Genomic DNA, 12,865 nt, shown 5'->3' with positions numbered 1-12,865 from the left:
TTGACGCCCATTATTTGATACGCTTCTGTGGCACACTGCAGGCGGGACATTTGAAGCATTAATACCACAGTTCTGACTCATTCGTCCAATCAAGTTAGGAGCAGATGCACTAAAATGCCTTAAGTGTATTTCTATGTAAAGCCACTGAAAACAATTGGGGCATTTGGAAACTGCACTCTCATGCTCCTAGCACATTAGTGGGTTAAAGCAGCACAAATGCTTTAAGGTTTTTTTGTGAGAGATTCAATTATTCCTGTCTTGAAATAATGTGCTGGTCAATTTGGAAATTGCAGTGTTTACTTTCAACCTTTAGCCCACAAAACTGTTTTCGAGTCTACCTCCTGGCTTACAACAGTATACAGCAGGAATGTCCTAATGATATCCAGCAGGGCTGGAACAAAAAACAAGTTAGAGTGAATGAACTGACACATAATGTGTTCAAATTAATTTGAGTAGCCTACAGTATAATCCTAAACAACACTGTAGAACTGATGCTGTTCCATTCATTCGCTGTGCCACCGCTGAACAGCTGGCTCAGACTTGTTGTCTTAATATTAGTGTGATGCAGTTGCATTTTACAAATTCAGATAACAGCCTTACCGTTATTGTGATTTATAATGGGGGAGAATCCAAAATGCTTTCTTCACATTTGGTCTGTTTGACACAACATGCAAATGTCGTCCATTTTGTATCAATGAACGGAATAGCAAAAGCCTAATTTATTGTATGTAATAGATCAAAGCGACAGTGCACTTTACAAACTTCCCCCAGCTTAAATATAAAATGTTATGAATTTTGGATTCGGACAGATCATTACAGATGAAATATATTCACATTGCAGATAGAAGATTGTCAGCCCTGTTGCCCACTGTTTCTCTTTTTGTTCCAGCCTCGCCTAAGCACAATTTCTGCCCTTCAATATACATAAAAGTTTGTAAATAAATTATTTTGTACAAAGGAGCCAATTAAATCCATTCTGGAGCCTAGCTCATTCTATTAATTGCTAACTTTATTGATCCCTAAGGGGTAAAAACTTTGATACATGAAATGACAGTTTGATGATACCCAGATGTTCTTTAGAATAGATCAAGAGACAAGCAGTTGTTGAGCAGTTAATGAGGATATTAACTGATAGTATGTACTGTATAAGAGAAGCTGATGTTCAACTCGGGTAGATGATCACCTCTCTGATGTCCTGGCTACATAGTTGTTGTTTTTTTTATTGTGTTTGATGTTCTGATTCTTTTGTTTTCACCTGATGTAGTCTTTACTTAAAATGCAAACCCACACACTCTCTCTGTGGCATGAGCATTGTCATGTTCTGATCTGTGCTATAGCTACATTCCTCAATTAACATTACAATGCCAAAAGCAATCAATGAAAATAACATTTATTTATAATCTGCTGTTGATGTAGATGTTGTGTTTACTGTGGATGATGAAATATCATTATAGTAACTCAAAAAGCAGAAATTATGAGAATTGAGGTCCAGCTGGCTGGATACCCCCACTTAACTAATTAAAGTCTGTGTCAGCATTAATGAGTTGTGTGCTATGGTGGCAGAATTCATTGAGGCAATTAGTGAATCTCAGAGAGCATGACACACCACGGCAAATTGCTGAGCTACACAGTAGCTGGGTCACTCATAATTGACAGCAATCAGCAATCAGCTGCCCTAAGAATGACCTCTGGTGGACAGACAGTCAGCCACATGAAAATGTTAAATTTACCATTATGCTGAGACATGATATTATGAAGTGTAAAGTATGTTTTGCTGCAAATGTGGTGGGCAAATCTGTTCAGCTGAGTGAGCAATTAACTTGCCGTGGCCAGAAATCAGGAGCAGATGATGAGAATATGCTATGAAAGAGACTTTTGTAGTCCTCAACATCAAAGTCACATTCAGTTATCTGAAGAATTTGGACCTTTTGAATGAGCTGTTCAAAACATACTGAACAAAAAGTTCTCCATCTGAGACAAATTTTTTCTGTGAAAGAAAATGCATTTTATCAAATAGTTGGTTTTATGCTGTATTGTCCCTTTGAGGGAGCTTTGAGCTAAATGCTAATGTTAACATGTTAACGTTCACTTCTCGCCATGACAATGCTAACATGCTGATATATTCTACCCTATTTCAATCAGGAGAGACTTTGTTGCAGATATGCAAAGATTTATTGTACATACGCATGAACTGTAAAGTACAGTCTTTGGAGATTAGACTCCACCGTTATTTAAAAAATCTAAAAACTTTTAAAAGGGGTAGAAGCCGAAAGATAAAGCCCCCCCACACCCCCCCCCCCCCCACCCCGATGGAGTCTAGACACCGATGGTGGCGCGAGGAGCCCGAAGACCAACAACGAAAACCTGCCCGTAGAGGCCTGCCGGACGAGGACCCAGAAGCCGTGAGGGATGAAGACCGGAGGAGCAGGGGAGGAGGAGGGTTGAGCTCTTATCCTGAAACGACAACTGAGCAGCAGAGAGAGACGGGTTTAAAACAGGGATGTCATGCAGTGATTGGCTCGTGATTTTCATGGCCGCTTCTGATTGGTTAAAAGAAAAGTGAACACCTCTACGGCTGATTCATTTAGAAGAGAGAAAGTGATTATGTTTTAGAAGTCTTCCTGAAAGAATTTGCACTGAGCTCCATTTATTAGACATGCTGCATGACTCTGGGCATTGTAGATCGGTCGGTCCACCATTTTGGTCCAGACTGAAATATCTGTACAACTATACAACACATCATCTGGGGGCCATTCATGGCCCCCAGATGATGACTCCTATTAACTTTGGTGATTCCCTGACTTTTCATCTAGTATCATTATCGTGTCAAAATTTGAATGTCAAAATGGTGGACCAACCGACCTACAATGCCCAGAGTCATGCAGCATGTCTAAAAAATAGGCTAGAATATATTCTTTCACAGTACACCCTCTGTATTGTAAATGTCATCTGTCAAAATCTATAATACAGTATTTTCTTTACATTGTTTCTATAGTATAGAGCCTGACTGTTACATTGGCTCAAAAGTGGTTCTCAGACATTAGTGATAAGACTCTTGTCGTGTCTCTCCTACAGCTCTATTTATTTGTCTGCGTACCATTAGTTAGAGAAAGCTAACCGATGTGTTCAAAACGACATGAGGCTTCAAGTAATTTTGCAAAGCTGCAGTGTCTTACAAATGAACCTGTTGGCCTGTGGACATGACGTGATGAAGGAAACTAAGATTAGCATGACAAGTGTGGCTGGTAGATGTATTTGTCTGCTCTTAGAGTAAGATATATCTCCAACAGAGAGGATTTTAACTACAGATTTTAGAATTGCAAGCCAATGATGTATTCAATATACAGTAGATGCCAGTTAATAATAACAATAATAAAATAAATAATAATACAAATTATTATATTTATTTGTATAGCACTGGTGAAGGAGGCGCTCCCGATCACTCAGGTAATTCAACTTTCAAGCATTTTTTTTTTTTATGCGCTTGAGTTTAACTAACCTTGAGATGAAATGTCATACACTGGCTCTGGGCTCTATTTGGTGTTACGGTATATACATCAGGCACACCAACAAACAACAAACCCACTAAATGGATAGTGGCTTTGTTCCACTTTGGGAGGATGAAGGAAAATAAACCTGCAGGACTCTGAGATAGTAAGTGGTGTGAATCAAGGGATGCAGGGACCCAGACACTGATGAGAAATGTGTAGATTTTTTTTCTCCAAATGGGAGTCACTCAGTAACAAATTCTCTTTTCTGCTTGTTAGCATCAATCAAACCTCATCTTCCTCTGACAGCCCCTTTAGAAAGTGCCATGTGTATCTTTAAATAGCCCATACCAAGGCTGTCTGAATTGTGGCATGTATTTTTTATCAGCATAATGTAGTGTACAATTTATTTTCTTCAAGGACAGGATAATCTCAGTTTCTGTCAATTTAAGAAAATAACTGTTCTCACATTCACCCTGTCCTTCACCAAAAGCTCTGTCTTTGACAGACTTAATTAGACTCGGATTGCAGGGAGTAAAATAACTGCTCCTGTTTTGGTCACTAAACCATCTAAATACCTTGCCCAATTTAAACAAATTGGGTAAAATCCTTGGTAGGGTTACTTACATTAGCACTTATTGTGAAAACTCTCTTTGCCATAAAATGTGAGCAGGAATACTATGAAGTCTACGTATAGATAAAATGATGGGAGAGGACCTCCCACGCTGCTGTTTAAATCTACCATCACTTTGCAAAGTTGTTATGCAGAGTAACTTTGAAAATGACTAGTAGTGCCTTAACCTACACATTTCGTCTTTTCTTGGTGTAGTATGTCCATGTGTTTTTGCTGAAGCATTGCAATTAAATATGTACACTTTTAATTCAGTTTTCTCGGAACGACTGCATGATTATTAAATTGGCTACAGGCTCCTTGGTCATTAATTATACAAATGCAATAATAAACTCGAAATCTGAAACTATTTAGCCTGTAAGGAATCACCAAATGTTTTTTTATATACATATTAGTTTTAGAGCTGAAGATGAATTTCTCAGTGTCACTTGTTTTTCATAAAACTCAACAACAAGCCGTTTATCCAGTTGCATTGATAGTGTTGATGGAGTTTTATTTTCCTGTTCCTTTAAAGCTGTTGTGTGCACCCTGTTAACATGGCTTATCATGACATTTGGTAAGCCTGCAACTAGAATCTGGTCATTACTGTGTACGTTGTACACTGGTGTTTAGTCAACATACACAACTGTCAATATACTAAGATGAGTCTATTAATCGTAATTTAGGGCTGCACCTGGCAGCATAAGGCACAACAACAAAGTGCATCTGGCAGAGTTAGTCCCAGCAAACATTCACCTTCTTGATACTTTTAAACTAGCAACATGATGGACAGCCTGGCAGGATGTCCATGGATGTTTTGGGAATGTATCTAACCTCTGTGTCCCCAGGCACTGGTATTAACAGGACATTACTGTATACTGTATTATAGTGATGTACACAGTCCTTTTCATGTGGAAGAACCAGATGCGCAGGACTTGTCTTAAACTTAATGTCCTAACAATGTGAGGAGTTTGGTATGTGTTGGTGTCTTTGTTGTTGAGGTTTGTCAAATTGCTTTAAATACCTGTTAACCTTTACTGGACTAATGGACAGCTTTGCACGGACAAAATTGTTACTTTCGAGCTATTATGACTCCGATGATCCAATAACAACCTTAACATTTATTAGTGTGCTGACACAGTCAAACTATGTTTATAATAGTGACTAAAGATGGACACACCTTGACTTAAGCATGTCTCACCTGTTTGCAGGAGGCACAGCATGAATTGAATTGGCTGTGTGGTGTGTACTGTTTAAATCAAGGTCTAATGGTCAAAAGTATTTACTTCAAGAGAAGTGATAAGTACACATTTCACCTATAGGCAGGTATATTTATTTTATTTAGCTGGAAACCTTTCTTTCATTTATCCATTTGGACAACTTTTCTCTGAGTTGCCCTTCAAACCTGCTACACCTTTGCCTAGATTGCAATTTCCTCTTCTCATCCATTACCCTAACAATTGCTATGGTCAATGAGCCATCTAGCTATGCTGGGTTTGAGTCTGAGGACGGGCTTCACATTCAGCTGCCAGTGAGAGCGAAGAGAGTGAGCGAGTCCAGTGTGTTTGTCTGCATCCACATTCAATGTCGTGCATCCAACAGTCTCTAAGCTCATTACAGTAATCATGTTAAAGACAGGGGAACTGGGGAGCACTTGGCCTGCAGCATGTTTCCTCTGGACTTCCCCAGTGAGACGAAGAACCTCTCACACAGGCTCCGGCTGAACTACTGAGACCCGGCCCTGCAGACGCTTCCTCCTAATGATCGGCTCCCGCTGCTTCTGTTTATATGAAACCTACACTGGAGTATTCAGCTGCACCCATGCTGCCATACTGACCAGCTTGTAATTGTAAAGCCCTTTTTGATATACAGCCATTCCTTTCTAAGTTTCTGATCCATTTATTGTGGTTGACACTAACACAGTTAGTAAATAGCTAATCCTGCTTACTTCAAATTACTGTGCTTTTGCACAGATGAAGCCTAAACAATGAAGCACCGGTGAAGAACAGATGAGTTTAGTTTATCCTCACAAACCTGCAGAAACAGCACAGTGAAACCGTGACTATTTACAAATGTAGCAAGACTGTGGGTGGAGGAGGTGTTTGTTCGCTTTTGTTGCTTTCGGTTTTGTAGCTTATACAGTATTTTGCTGAGTCACAAAAGCTGTGATTCAGAAGTAATGACAGTGTCTGTCTTGCATATTGCCCCTCCTGTTTGTGCCCTGGTTTTATTTAGTATTTTCAATCGTAGAATATCTACTGATTTGTTTTTAAAGCGGAGTCTCTTTATCTAGCCTCGTGAGAAACTACAGAGCAAGTTCAGAAAAAGTGATTCCGACCCACTTCAGTTGATCTGCAGTGGTGACAGCTTGTCCCTTTAAACGCCAAGTGTGTGTAACCATTAAAGAAACTTTAGTGACCATCTCAAGAAACTAATGAAACTCCGAGCCTTTTATCATTCATCAGCTTCTTTTGCAAACTGCACTGCATAGAAAAGGCCCCATTTATTTGTCTTTGGAGCTGACAGAAGCCACCTGACCTGGGAATCGCCCAAAACCAGGGTTGCCATGGTAACCAGCAGATGTGGAGCATGAAATAGTGAGCCTGTGAGTCCTTAACTAAGCATGGCAGCATCCCTTACATGCTCCACTCTGTATCGTGTGGCTCCTCTATCTCAGTATGGGTCCAGCTGCAGGATTTGTCCAGAGGTGTATTGCTGTGTTTCCCATCCGTCCCCTCAGCTCGGAGAAGAAAGCGTTCCCGAGAAGAATTTAAAGTAGTCAGCGTGGTTCTCGTCAGTTGACCCTGTTGCACAATATGCTTAGGATATTCATGCTGAGTGTGGGTGGGTGGTTAGTTGACCAGATGTTTATGAGGCAGATTTAAGCCAGAGATGTTTGTTTCTAGTAATGAGGAACACTTGGGCGTAGATTTGGGTTGGAAAAGAGAGGGGGGTGGGGGCGTTGGTTTTCTCCCTGTTTTGACAATATAGTTTATCCCATTTGCTGCTGTATTATATGTTTCACATGTCCTAACCAGAGCCCAGGGGTGGAAAGTAACTGATTACAAGAGCTGTTACCATAATTGCAAAATTATGTTACTTTTACATGCACTTTTCTGAGTATACTCTGAAAGCAGGAATTATGCTTTAAATTAGGTAATTTTCACATTATGTTTCTCTCTACTTCTTTTGGAATTGCAAAAGTAACAGAGTGGTCTCCACTTATGCTCAAATGTTTGCAGTTACTATGAATGTTTTTTTTATTGAATTAAAAAACCTGAAATTTGCTCTATTCTTAAACAGATAGTCATATATAAACAGGCAAGCACAAAAGTGAAATGCATTTATGTTATATAGCACCTCTCCTGACTTAGAGGTTTGTTGCAGTAGAAATATACCAGAAAAATCTATCTTGTTAAAAATATGTATGTCTTTGAAACAATCTTCAGAAAAGACTTCCAATTATTGTCAGCCGGCCTCCTGCGCACAGCCTTTTCTTGAAGAACGTTCTGATTTGTTGTATACGCCTTTTCCAGCCAATTTAAACATTAGACTCTCCAGTGCTTTTAGTCCTCGCTGAGAGAAAAACAAAGCTGCAAGGAGTCACACAATGATACCGCGCTTGGAATGTACTCCCAAGTTAACTGAGTAATGTGTTGTTTTTTTTCATTTGCTTTGGCCGTACACAGTTTGCATTCAACTTTTATTGTTCGCTCTAGATGTTGACCAATCCTTCATCATTTTGGGGGGGTACACACACTAGACAGCTGTTTGGTTAATTGCGTGGAGGGAAAAGGTTCTCGCTTAAGTGCTTTCTTTGTACATTCAGTGTCTGCCTGTCGTTGTACATGTTTGTCTTCTTCACGAAACTGTGGGAATCAATGCACCGCTAGAAGAAATCACAGACAGTTTCTCATTCTCGCAGTGCCGATCTCCACAGAAAATGGCAGATTATGTTTAACCTTCAAAAAAGCAGTTAAACTGAAGTGACACTTTCACATAAAGGTATTTTCATGTTTCAGACAGGCTCTATCAAAGTGAATCACAGTCAACTCCCTCAATCTCTTTTTCTGCTGAACATTTCCATGTACTTATGACAGGATAGCTGAGAGGCCCCTCTGGATGAAACTGGGATTGTATAGTCATGTACACAGATAAAGCAGGCTTTAACATTGCCAAAGCTCCCTCTTTGACCTTGTCTGCTTGACATTTAAAAGCTGACTTTAGTTGAAATCATTGCAGAGTGTACCCTACAGCCAGATGACCCTGGAAGCCGTTGCAGCCGCAGACCTGAGAGCAGATTGGATCTGGCTGCTGCTGCTGCTGTCCAGCCTTATATGTCCAGGAAAAGGTGGGCACAGCAGCAGCCATGGCAACTGTGGGCAGAGTTGCTGATCTGGAAACAATAGGCCAACAACATGGCCTCACCCTGAATCTCGTCTCATGCAACAACATGGTTTCCCTCACACCATCAACAGGGGGTTTTATTGTTGGAGATTAATGTGGTTATACAGTACAGTTACAATGTTGGCAGGTGTTGCCTTTTCTAATGCTTAACTAAGCTTACCTATTACAGATAATAACACAAGACATTGTGCAGGAGAAAGTGACTACATCTCTGCTTATGGCTTTCTTAGCTAAATGTTTGGTTTTGCTTAAAGAGCCAGAACAGTGAATCTCCGCCTTTGTATGTCTGGTTTCTTCCTTTACAACATGCCAGAGGATATAAAATGCTGATAGAGTCCTGCTGTGTATCACACTTTGGACAGAAGCCAGTGTATGTCCCGTTCCACTGCGCTTGATACTGTAATCAGCACGCAAGTGGTAGTAGGCTACTGAAGTATGAGAGGGAGAGGCTCTGTGCTGGGGAGGCAGTGCAGACCGGAGATTGGAGTCGCCTGATTTACAGGACATGAGACTCTAGGGAGAATATACTGATCATAGGAGCCAGAGGTGTGTTGTCTTATACTCGGAGTCCACTGCAGGATGATCCATTTGGAATATTTAAGTCAGTGAAGCCTAACGTAAACTCCCACATTCCCCCCCACCTTCTACCTATTGTACAATATTTACTTGTGCTATAATCTCAGGCATTTACCACATGATTTGTTATACAGTTCATAAAAGATTGTGTTCATTTTTCACATGTTTCGTCAGAACTCTGTTGTATGAGAAAGCAATGTGTGGCAGACAACTCTTGCAAGCTGCTGCTTTTCATAAGGAGAGGCTGCATCAGTTTGATTTTGTTGCATGGTGCAAGGAGACACTCGACACATCTTAACTGTGACCTTTTGTAATTGTGATGCAATGATTTCATGAGCCGAGTCTGCCCTGTACTTACATATTCTTGCACTAATTACTGTCACATCTATGGAGTCTTTTCTTAATACTCCTTTATCTGTGCCTGTCTGTCTACATTTGATAAAATAGCATTTAAATTATGTCATACTGTATTGCTGGCACATAGTCCTTCTATCACTTTGTGTAGTATAGTAGAGAGGAGAAACAGAAGGCTTATTACTGCAGTATCCCTTTTGGTTTGAATGACATGGCTGAAACAATCTTGAGTTTGGTTTGAATTTGCAATCTACTGAACTATTTTTTAACAGGGCAAGCTACCTACCGGCAGGATTGAGACAGGGTAGGTGAATTTAAACAATGTCTGAGTTGAAAACGCATCTTGTTGTCTGTTCGTGTTGCACAGACATTTTAATTGCATTTTGTGTCTGTTAAGAGGCACAAAGGCACTCTAAAAGTTGACCCGACATCTGCCGTTTTAGCTCAGTGGAAGCTCGTACACATAGCTGCAGCTACTCCGTGTTGCCTGCACAGATTTGGGTCGTGTTTTTTTCAATCTAAAGTACACACATATTTATAGCAATCAAGATTAACGTAAAAATTGGCCGGAACTCTCCTTTAAATTAAATAATAAAATCCAGAAACATTCACTACGGCTGCTTAATGGTAACTGAAAAGACATTGTGGTTGTTTCTGTATTACTGATGAAATACTGATTGGCCATGGAATGGTTAGGATTGTTAAGGAACAAAAAAGAGGCACATTAAAAAGATAGGCAGATGGGAGGGTAATATAAAAAATACAAGCCATAGAAATGTAAATGTCTGTAAATGTAAATGTAAGATTTTTTGTGGCATTTCTAGGCCTCTAATTCTGACAGGACAGCCTAAACACGAAAGGGGAGAGAGAGGGGGAACGACATGCAGCAAAGGGCCGCAGGCCGGAACCGAACCCACAGCCATTGCACCGAGGACCGAGCCCCTGCACATGGGCGCGCGCTCCTCCAGTCAAGCCACCCAGGTGCCCGAAATGTAAATGTCTTAATCACAAAAGTGTCATCACCTCAGTAAAGACAGCAGGATGTGCAGTCCCACCAATTCATCATATCTCCTAATGTGATTTGTGTGGCGTTTGCATAAAGGAGCTGATTACACTTCACTGATAGCACACAGGTTGCTTTTCTGATGACAGGCCAACGTGTGTTTCCAGGTTGCTTTGTCGTGTGAAAAAAAACAACAAGCATGTCTATATGTACAAAATGCATCTGATAGGAGGAAAAGAAGGCTGAATAAATCATGTCCAGTGTGGACATGCCAGAGTGCTCAGTTATTTTAGGGGTTCAAATTATCCTTTTTGTTTGACAAAGACATTGTGAATGGCAACCCATTCCGCACATTTAAAAAAAATAGATTATGTTTAAAAATGTGGTTGATAATGATAATTAAATCATTGTGGGCTGAGTCCTTTGTTGTTTCGGGTTGATCTGCATCCATCAGTGTATGTAATAAAAGAAAAATGTTTGGACGACATCTGTCCCTGCCCCTCACAGACTGACTGACTGACTAGTTCATTGGTTGACTGACTGCAGCTGCTGGGTGGAGCTCTCCTCCTCTAGTAGCTGTTTCTGTCTCCATCTATTAGAAAGCTCATTCTTTACATCTCTAAATAAGGGATGATGGATGGTACATATTGAACAACTTTGTTGTAAGACTTTGTGAGACTGTTTGGCAATCTCAACCAATAATATCTCAATGGTAATGTAACCAAGCCAAGCACATTCGATACCCACTCTTATAATTTCTCAATTTACTTAGGGATTTGACTTCTAATCTTCGAAAAGTTGAATGGATTTGACTCTGCTGCCAGTGTAGGTATTAGTGAATGTCATTGTTTTTAATGATCAGGAAGAAACTGTTACTGTACATTCATTGCACTGCTTCTGCTTCGGATCCGTTTGAAACAGTGCTGCTGGAGAACGCTCTACTTCGCTGGATATTTTTAGTGTAAGAGGAGCTGCTCTCTCCCTCCCCGCGACAAGGGCAAAATTCATAATTTCTGTCGGCATCCATACCCTCAAATTGCATTACCGCAGAGTGTGTCGCCCAGGAGCAAAGCTGTAGCGCAAAGGTTCATATTAAAATGTAACCTAAAAAAATAAGTCACTGTGAGTGGCTCTACTGTAAATTTAGAGCATGGGTTTGATGGCTTTTTTTATCTGGATCGACAACCAACTGCTTGACTAACGCTCTGTTAAAACTGTATAATAATACCATGCAAGCCACTTTTAACATGACCGCTTGTTCATAGTAATCGTGGTGAACTTTAAATAGCAAGGGTCAGTTCTGCTTCATAATGCTGTCCGGTTGATTGCTGGGTTCTGGTGGAGTAATGATTAATTCATTTATGGAACGTATGGAAGATGTGATAAGGGTGGAGGTGAATGCCTTTGACTTATTAATTATTTGAATTGTATTCAGGTAGACTCCAGATTCAGTGGGTGTTCTTTGTAAGGAAATGAGCACAAGGACATCTTGATGAAGGAAAGAATATAGTCTCTGCACGGCAAAAGAAAGTGGACATTTGGAAATGTAACAGAGGGCATGATTAATTTGATATCTACTATCTGAAAAGAAGATGTGATAATAAGCAGTACTATAATACATGTATTTTTACACCGTCCACACCTTGTTAAAAAATAAACCTGCTCCATCCATCATTCTTTTAGCAGCTTACAAATATTTGAGTTTTTGCATCAGCATACCATAGTCATAGTTCCCTCATGTTATTAATGTGGTGAAGGCAAGTTGACAGAATTATGTCTCTGTTTCCCCCTGTTGCTACTTACATTACAGCCCTGGGCTATTAAATAGATGTATAATAATTTGCTATATGTAAGGTGTAAATCAAGTATGCCTCACACTGACAATAAAGATGTATTTATGGTGAGTGATTAATGCCTACTGTTAGGGCTCTGATTCACCAAATTCAAATTAAGATGTTAAGCACTCACAATGATAGCCCAGCAATCATTACATTTAGAAACCACTTTCACAGCTGGTGGAAATAACACACCTGACCTTGACACAATCTCTCCATTGTGGAGTAGAACAGGAATGTAGTTCCTGGGTTGCAGGAATTTTGGATTTGAATATGCAGATGATCAAAACAACAACCCTTGTTTGCTGTTGTGTGACCCACCACTGTCTGTGTTCCAGGAAATCATAATGGTCTCCAGAGGCACGCTACGCTCCTGCAGGACACTGACCTTGCTTTTAATCAGACAGGGATAAAAGACTGACGCGGTGCTCGGAGTGTCGGTGCAGGATGTAACGAGTAGAGAAAAGGAGGTGTGGAGCAGTTTAGCCAATTCGCATTTTCTTAACTCACGCATGCTTTAATCCTGCTGTTCTCAACAGTCCTGAGAACTGCTGAGGTCGGAATTACTCTCAGCCCTCCATCCGATGCCATT

At 40.3% G+C, this 12,865-nt stretch overlaps 1 protein-coding gene across 8 annotated transcripts in view; it reads left to right on the top strand.

Moving 5' to 3' along the window:
- tln2b (talin 2b) overlaps window positions 1–12,865 on the top strand; it is an 81,494-nt gene that overhangs the window by 13,203 nt on the left and 55,426 nt on the right. The window contains exon 1 of one of the 8 annotated variants that reach the window (XM_039808500.1): window positions 10,310–10,416. The exons of the other annotated variants lie outside the window; for them this stretch is intronic. The gene's annotated coding sequence lies outside the window, so the exon portion shown is untranslated. Of the gene's footprint in view, window positions 1–10,309; window positions 10,417–12,865 lie in introns of those variants that run through there. 8 annotated transcript variants of the gene reach the window in all.

This window comes from Perca fluviatilis, chromosome 8 (genome assembly GCF_010015445.1).
Source record: "Perca fluviatilis chromosome 8, GENO_Pfluv_1.0, whole genome shotgun sequence".
Classification (NCBI taxonomy): Eukaryota; Metazoa; Chordata; class Actinopteri; order Perciformes; family Percidae; genus Perca; species Perca fluviatilis.
This window is presented reverse-complemented; position numbering and strand designations above follow the sequence as displayed.